Genomic DNA, 9,027 nt, shown 5'->3' with positions numbered 1-9,027 from the left:
ATGCTGTGGCTGGTAACTATTCAGCTGCAGTTTCAGGGGAAAAAAAAAAAAAGAAAGTGTTTTAAGCACAGTTGAAACACTGAAGAAAAATCCATGAATCACCTGCCAGGCTTCTCTTCACTAGTAGCCATCTGCATTGACCTCTATGTCAATGGTGACATTTAAAGAAGAAGATATACAAAATATTTTAAAACAAATGTTAAGAACCAGGCTTGTGTGTTACACCAAGCCACTTAGACACTGAAGACCCATCTTACAATTGCTAATTAATGGAGCATTCAAGTACCACAACCCTCAGCAAATATGGATCAGAGCACAATTTGCAGTCATGCACACCATGGAAATGACACCACAGCTGTCAGGGAGGTGGGTCACTGGCACAGGCCTGGCAAGAGGGCACCTCTGACCACACCAGTGCATCTGCTGCTGGCACAGCTGCAGAGCCCTGTACCCCTAGGATCGACAGACATGGAAATTATGAGGTCTTTGGGCTTGGATCAGCTTCCTCCAGTTTCAGTGCTTCCTCTCTGCTTTTCTCAGCACTACAGACCTGGCTGAAGTGGCACAGGCAGAATCCCCAGCTGCACTGTTTCATGACAGCAGAGACCTGCATGTTACCTTGGTTCTTGCAAAGGCTTGTTCAACCACTGCAGCTCTCACTGAGCCAGCAAAGGAAACACTGCCTGAAGCAACCCTAAGCAAAAGCACCAATACTGTTGATGTAATCAGGGTGTAGCATCATAAGCTAAAGGAAAAACAGGCTAGCAAGGCTCTTAATATTCCCATTAGCAAAGGGCTTGTCGATCAGATCAGGTGAGGTCTTTCCTGCAGGTTAAGGCAGTGCTCCCTAGCTCTGACCAAAAATCATGTAACCTTTACAGCTGAAGCAGTAGGAATCTTGGGAACACAGAGGCTCATAGAGTTTGCACAAAATGCCAGCGGTGGTGTAGCAGGAGGAGCTGCAGCTCAAAAATGCTGAACTATCAGGACGTGCAGCTTGAACCGAACACATTACACTGCAGATAAGCAGAGCTTGAACATATGCCTGGTACGTGCTGATAGTTCAGCAAATCTGAGTAAGAGAGGGTAAAACGTGCAATTGGCTGTGCAAGGAACATTAGTGTGGGGACTACTAGTAAGGGACTAAAGATGTGGGTTGCTGAGCAGTGCGACCTCTGTAACATGCTGCTTAGGCAATGTTGCATGGAGTTATACCTGCTGCCTGCCCTGCAGCAGCCCTGCAGTGGATCCAGAGCCATGAAAAGCCTGTGGCTGGGCAAGGCCAATGCCTAGAAAAGGTAGGATTAGAAAGAGATTCAGAAGGCATCTGTGCTCAGCGGGAAGCAGCTGCATCTGGAAACGGGCAGTACTCAAACCAGGGGTGTCCTTGGATGTCTAGAAAGCCAGTAGAAACCAGCTTGCTCTTGTCCAGTACAGCATCCTATCTTTCTTGGTGGTCTTCAATCAATTGTAAAAACCACAAAAAGGTATTGGAAATCAGTATACAGCTCTGGATTCAAATGGCCAAAGTTACATTTTCTTCCTTACCTCTCAGATAAGGAAGGTATTTTTCCCAGCAGTGAAAGTATGCTTAGCTTATATCTGTACTTGATTCTGTGTTAACATTCGCGCATGAAATGCCTGCTCTGTGCTTTTATAGCAAGTTGAAACTGTTACTACACCAAAAGGGAAGTGAAATTCCAAACTGTCTCAACATGTCTGTACTTGATTTCTACATGTCATGTACTTCCAAAGCTCAGTCCATGCTTAAACCAAGCCTGGCTAGAATATATGTAAAGTAAAATATTCAATAAAAGATCAGAATACAAATCCTCAAATCTGTTCGAGTAAAACTGTATTTAGATGGCTTGCCATAGCGGCCATGTGACAGCCAGCACGCCAAAGCTGGCACCTTTCCGCCGTTATAACAGGCGCAGGGTTACAGCCCAGGACCTAAGGTCGGGCCCAAACCAGACGTTCTGCGCCCACCCTCACCGAGCTCGGCGGGCCGGGCGCCGGCGGGAGAGCGGCTCTCGGAGCGGCCCCGGAGCGCTGCTTTGGCTGGCCTAGGAGAAGCGGCCTCAGGGAGGATGCAGCTCACTGCCCTGCCAGGAGGCTCCCGCTCGCAGCTGCTGGCGCCCCGCACGTAAAACCCGGGAGATCCCTTTACCGGCACCGACCTAAGCGGTCTCTATAGGCCGCCACACAAGCCAGACTGCGCAGGTTCCAGCCCAAAGCGCGGCGCGGCTGCCGGCAGGGGGAAGGCGGCTGCCGGGCCCCGCGGCCTCTGCGCCCGCCCGCCCGCGGGCGCCCTGGGAGCTGTAGTCCGCCGCGGCGGGCTGCCCTTGGCGGGCGCGGGCCCGGCAGCGGCGCGGCACTACAAGGCCCAGGCTGCCCGGCGGCAAGGCCCCGCCCCCGCGGTGAGTGACTGCCGCCGCACGCTACCCGGCCGGCGTGCCCTGCCGTTGGAGCCCGCGCCGCTCCCGTCTCCCGCAGCGCCCTGGCCAGCGGCGGGACTCGCCGAGCAGCGCAGCAAGTGAGCGAGGCGAGACAGGAGGGCGGCTGCGGTGCCCGGTTCCTGCCGGGTTGGGGCTGGTGGCGGTGCCGTGTCGAGGCCGAGCACCGGTGCGGGCGGGTGTGTGTGAGGGGAAGCGGGGGGTGGGGTGGTTGTCGCGTTTCTCCCCGTGCCCGGTGCCCCGGAGGAGTGGAGGCGGCTGGGAGCGGGGCCGCCGCGTCCCTTCGCCGCCTGCCCTTCACGTACCACTGGCCCTGCCCTTCCAGAGGACCGGCCCAGAGGACCCACTAGGTAGCTCCCGGCTCGGGCGGGAGGTGGCTGGGGCGCGGGGCGAGGCGGACCAGGCCGGGCAACTCCGCCGCCGGACGCTGTCCGTGGGCCCCATAAGCACGGCGGGCGGGCCGAGAGCGCAGCGGGACCGGGACCGGAACGGAGCTGCCCTGCCGGTGACCCTACTGGGACCGAGAGGCCCTCTCCGGCCGGGAACGGCCTCCTGCCAGGCTGGCCAGATCCTCTTCGGCCTCGGAGCGGGGCGGCTGAAGCGTTAACCGCCGCTCGGGCGGGGAAGAGGAGGCCGTTGCCCGCCCCCACCCCGGCGCAGCCCTGTGAGGAGGCCCGCGCTGCCGGCTGTCGAACGGCAGGACGGCACTAAACTCAGTGAAACGCATCCTTCAGGGCTGTTTTTAATGCTCTGGCCCGTATGTAGTTGCAGCAACCTCTTTCCGCCCACTTCGTTTGGCCTTTTCCTCGTTTGAGGGGGTTCACGGAGGTGGCAGCACGCTGTGGGCAGAGCACTCCAGGCCGTTTTACGTTCAGTAGGTGTTTCGTGTTGAGAGCATGGGATTTGTGATTTTGTCTGTGACAGTGAGCTGAGAAATGCAAAGACTCAGTTTTTCTTTTCTCTTTTCGTCTTTCCACTGAAGAGTTGTGACTCTTTTAGACTGCATCGTGCATTGCATGCAATAAAAATCGGGGTTTTGGATTCACTTCTGAAAATAGTTCAAATTAACCCAGGCCTCGAAAAGGACTTGTGTCCCAGGCCTAGCCAGTGCTTTTCTCTTGAGAAAAGTACATGTACTGATGATCCAATGCACTGGCATCCCTACAACAAAGGAGTTTATTTTTGCTGGCCTTCAGGAAGAAAGAATATTTTTGTTTGGTAAAACTTTGCAGAAAGTTGCAAGTGCTGGGTGCTTGTTGCTGGGTCAGAAAAGTGAGAGGATGGGCTTTTAGAAGATGAACACTGCTTTGTATGTGAGGTGCTGTAAGTAGTAATAGTCCCAAGAAATATCAAAGGTTCCTGGAATGGCCTTATTTCTCTCTTTTGGGGAAGTGTGTATAGGCACACCTACTGTCTCATTAATGCACATATTGCTCCTCAGAAGGCTAAGAGACCAAAGGAAAAAAACAACTCAGACCATAAAAAATACCATCAAAAAATGGGTTCTCTTGTTGTATTTTAGCAGGGGATAGACCTTAAACAGTAGGGTTAAAAAACATGTACATTCAATTATCCTAAGCTAAATGAGCTTCTTAATTGAAAATACTGGTTTATAGCTGTGGCAATGCTTTGTTCTATGCTGTTTGTGGCTTTCAGTAGACTTTCAGGTTTCAGTAAGTTGAGTTGCTGATTGTGAATTTGTCAGCTGTCACAGTGTCTGGCACTCATGTCTTGTAGACTCATATTGTTTAATTCAGTGCTAGGACAGTTACATGTATTTTTCAGTGCATTCTTTCTTCCATATGGTAAATATGATGAAACATTGCTGCTGTTGCCACCACAGCTATGAATAAACCACGGTGATATTGGCATCTTATTTGTGAGAGTCATCTGGTGCTTGTTTTTTTTAAGAGTCCTTTCAGAAAGTATCTTATTTTTCCTTATTTGCTCACCCGGGAAAAGTAAAGAAAGACATTTGGGCCAGTCTCAGAAAATGAAAAAATGAAAAGCAGGCCAGAGGTAAGTGTGTTCCAGATTTAGTGGGAGTGGTGGGTAACTCCAGCTGTGTGAAGTGATACTGTAGCAACCGCCTGGCCAGAGGCTGCCAGCAGGAAGGAGGGATTCTGCATCGCTCCTTGTCCTGCCAGGGAAAAGTCCACGCCTGTTGGCAGCACCGGTTGGCCATCACAGACCGTTTAGTACTACATCTCACCAATGTGTCTTGTTCGTAATGATTGTTTCTAGATAAGTATTTGCAAATAGTTTTTTAACATGAATCATTTCTGAGGTCAGACCTTCAGTTATTCAAGGGCCGCTCAAATTTCAGATGCTCTGCACATATTGGTGGTTCTACTTATGAACTCTACAGGAGGCAGTGAATTTTTTTTCCCTGCTTGCAAAACTACTCAGGGGCATATAACTTAATATTAACTGCAATTTATAGATTTGTCTGAAAAAATGCTTGTGCTTGGTGATAAGCACTCTTCCTTTCCACTTCTTTTTATTAAAAAACAAAGAGGGGGAACTGTTTTCTCTTCTTGCCTCCTTTCTTCCTTTCCTTCTTCCTTGCCTTTAGTTGGCAAGCTGTGCAGTTTGATTGAAATCACAGAGGGATACAGGGACTTGGAGTGTCCATCTAGAAGAATTTTAAATGTCCTGACGCCACATATCAAGCTGCGGGACAGACTATGCTGGAGCTCCAGGAGTTCATGTTTTCCAGTGGTTAAGCCCTGCTGGCTGTCAGCAAAATAACCTTGCCTGTATGGACAGAGTGACGTCGCATGCACGTGTTCAGAGGTCTGTGTCTATGCAGGAAGGGTATGTATGCTTGAAAGAGGGAGCTAGAGCCTGCACCACAGCTGAACAGCAGCACAAACACTGATGAAGCTGAAAAAAATATCTCTGGTCACCTGTGCAGTACATCTGGAAATGTTGATCTTATCTCAGTACCATGTGTATCTCGTGTTGCACAACTAGGAGCTGTCCTTCAGAAGGGTGGTGAGAAGGCCTGTATCTCAGGAACCCAGGAATTGCTGGGGGATTTTCTCATTTATTTGGAGGGTCGCAGGTAGGAGTGGAAACAGATAATCTTTTGAGAGAGGATTGTTTTTAAGATATTGAGTTTGTCAGATGTGGGATACTTTAAGGGTTAAATTAGTGGTGCAGCTGCTGGATGGAGTTTCAAGATTACTTTGCTGGTTAGTGTGAGTGTGTTTGTAGTAGTGAAGGGTTAGTGAGACTCCTGTGTCTGCAGGTGGTCAGGCTGGAATTGCTTTCTTGGGGCTTTGTCTCTTTCAGGTCTGTCTTGAAACCTGACCCTCTTTCTTCAGTTGCCTGCCAAAGTAGAGCTCAGTATCTTTGCTTGTTGGCAGCGTGTGTACCTGTGTCATGTAACAATGTTTTCAGCTTTTGTGATCACCTGATGTTTTTGAAAGAGAGATGAGCTTGATCCTAGTTACTGTTTGGAGACTAGGATGGAAGGGGCAGGTAGAAGAGCACTAATAAATAATGTGTTTGGCAGTTTGGCAAAATTATTTTGTCCAACAAAATCGTAATTTTACTAGGACTGCATTTCACAAGGATGACGTTTAAAAGTGTTCATAACAAAATGAATGGATGTGAATGTTTGCCAGTGCTCTTGAGACCCAACTTCAGTGTATCTCAGTGTACAGCTATTGACGTGTGTAATAAATGTGTGTATGGAGTTTAAGACTTCTGCAACAGTTTTGTGGACCACAGTCAAAGTTCTTGCAAGCCACTAGTTAGTTTTCCATGGCAGAACTTCTCTATCCATCTCTCTTGCCGACTGCTTGTAGGTAATGAACAGAGTGGAAAACTTGCTTCTCATAGAACTCAACAGAAACTGTGCATGCAGCAGCTGTGCTCTTTTCTTGTTCCTCTGCTTGGGATTGTTTTGTAGAGAGATCCTCAGAATCGGAAGTATTACTTAGGTTTGTAGTTTTGAATGACCTGGAGGGAGATGTGATGAGGAGAGATCTTACTCCAGTCTGCTGATTACAGGAGAGCCTAATAAAATTATTTTGGTTCCAAATCATCCCTGAATTCACATGGTTCATATTGGAATAAAATAGGTAAGTATCTTGGGTAGGTGTGTAGGTGTGAGTTTCTGAGTATCTGGCCAGATTTGAGCCACATGGTATCACTTTGATCTTTCTGTCCCATGTTTCTAAACTTAGCAGCCTCTTTGCAGCCTCTAAACGGTAGGCATTTCACCTATTGTTTTCTCTCAGTTCTGCTTTGTGTTAGCATCCTGATTCACTGCATAGCTCTAGTCAATGTATAGCAATAATTTCTAAAACCACAAAGCAAATATGAGAATGTGGTCTTGTCTTTCACTGATAAATGTGTTTTCAGTGTCCAAGGTCAGATATTCTTATGTTCCTGCACCTCCTTTCAAACAAAAATTAGTTGTCTGTGATTTTTATCTTTTAGCTTTCAAAGTGTGCAAATGGATGTTGGCCCTAGTTAGCAGGTAGCCGAGTTCAGGCTGTATACATCAACTCAGTTCATATTGCAGGATCATCTCATTGATGCTCAGAGTAAAAATCTGTGGTTTGAAATTTATGAACTTCTGAGTCATGAGAAACCAAAGCCACAATCTACAACCATCTGTGATCACAGAACTAGTTGCTCAGTTAAGTTTCAAAGGCGTGGGTTGTGTCAAAGAGATACGTGTGATATGTAGAGTAGGTCACCTTGGTGATGGTTTTGAAACGTGTTCCAATGTCTGAATTTGTGGCTGTTGCATTAATTGGTAGTCAGATTTCAGCTGGTGCCTCTTTCTCAGTATGAGCAGTCTTATTAACAGACACCATGTGGAGCTGATGATTGTTTGTAAACATTCATGAGACTTCTGTGCATAAGCATGGAAAAGGCCTCATCAATCTTAAATACTCTGCTTTCATTGCAGAGGACAGTGCTGAGACATGTATCTCTTGATTTGGTTTTGCCTCTTTAGTTAAATGTTCAACGTGGAAGGTGCTTTTTTTGGTATTCCAAAGAGCAAGTAAGGAGTGCAGTGGTTTTTCAGTGGGAGAAAAGTTTTGTCTATATTGTCTGAAGTATGGATATGCCTCTCCTGTTAATGGGTAGCAGCATTGAAATGGGATATGCTTGTGCAGTGTATAATACAAATCTGAAGCACACAGACTGTACCAGCTAAACTCAGTATCCGTTGGTAATGAAACTGCATGTTTAGAAGAGAAATGGAACACGACACGCTTAGTGCATGTACATGTAAGTAAACTTTTATTGTCACAGCTTATGCTGAGCAGAGGGAGGCTGTGTTCTGGCCAGGGATGCTGGTGTTAAAGGGCTGGGTCAGGAAACTGTTCATTAGGTAGTCATTTGTGTGTGCCCATGGCTTGCATCCAGCACAAGTCAGTTCTGGCTTAGTTACAGGGTGACCTGTGTGAGGTGTGCTATATTCTCACTTCACTGTGTGACAGCTTGCTTTTGAATCAAATTCAGTCCTTAGCCTACCTCTTGCCTTTCCCACAATGACTCTAGAGGAACAAGTCTCATGAGTGATGTTGGCATGTTAGTGTGAGGAAGTGCTGTCTCAGGGGATCTTCTTCTGAATGGCCAATCACTAAAACCAAGGGAAAATTAACATTGCAAAATTTAAAGGCTTGGAAAGCTCCACTGGCTTCCTAACTAACTGTTTAGATACCAGAGGTCAGGTTTGTAGATGTATTTAAGTATTTATACACTTCAGTTCTTTAGTTCTAGAACAAGGAAGTCCATAGAATTCTATCTCAGAGGCTGCAGGAGTAATACTTTGAGTACTGAGAGGTGCGGATACCTTCTGTAATGCTAATGAATATTGTAACTATCAAAAGCAGTAATACATGCATTTAGATTGAGGGGGAATCTAACAAAAATTGTTGACCTTCTCTTTCAATAAAAGGTTAAACAAGTTGTGATAGTTCTGTAGTTCCTAGTTTCTTACTAGTTATTATGGTGTGTGCAGAGCACAGAAAATACAGAGCAGTTTTAAGACTACAGAGAACTTTTTTTCTCTCTTACAATGTCAATGTGTTGAGGAGAGCAAATACTGCTTCTGAATTTCTGTATAGCTCAGAAGGAAGACAACATTCAATAACAATCATTTTATAGTGTAGCTGACTGGGTTGTTTTATAGGTAGGAGCATGGGAGTTTTTAAAAAAGCTTTTTTAATTGATTCAGTTGAATTACTGTCTGAAGGAAGGAAATGTAGACAAAACAATAAACGAACAAATTCAGCCCTACTGTAGGAGGATCCCTTAATGAACTGCCTGTCTGTCCTCTGTGTGGTGCTTGAATTTTCTCACTCAACCACTTAGTTGAAATAGAGCAAGAAAGTGCATTTATTCTGTAATGGTAGCTCATTTTTTAGTGTCTGTAACTTGTATTGCTAGAACCCTTGACTGAGAGCTAAGAGTTTCAAATGCCTAAATATGCAGCCAGAACTGAAACACTTTGGACAGCTAAGGCTACCCAGTATGAAAAATAAGCCAGTAGCTCATGATTTCATGCAAAGAGGAAGCTCTGCTGAAGCTGTTTTCCATT

General features: G+C 46.6%; 1 protein-coding gene across 4 annotated transcripts in view; it reads left to right on the top strand.

The window, feature by feature from the left end:
- Positions 1–2,442: 2,442 nt before the first annotated feature.
- TRABD (TraB domain containing) overlaps positions 2,443–9,027 on the top strand; it is a 33,573-nt gene continuing 26,988 nt past the window's right edge. The window contains exon 1 of one of the 4 annotated variants that reach the window (XM_062018276.1): positions 2,443–2,536. The gene's annotated coding sequence lies outside the window, so the exon portion shown is untranslated. The other 3 variants (XM_062018304.1, XM_062018284.1, XM_062018294.1) reach the window with 3 other exon arrangements.

Source organism: Colius striatus, chromosome 1 (genome assembly GCF_028858725.1).
Source record: "Colius striatus isolate bColStr4 chromosome 1, bColStr4.1.hap1, whole genome shotgun sequence".
NCBI lineage: Eukaryota > Metazoa > Chordata > Aves > Coliiformes > Coliidae > Colius > Colius striatus.
This window is presented reverse-complemented; position numbering and strand designations above follow the sequence as displayed.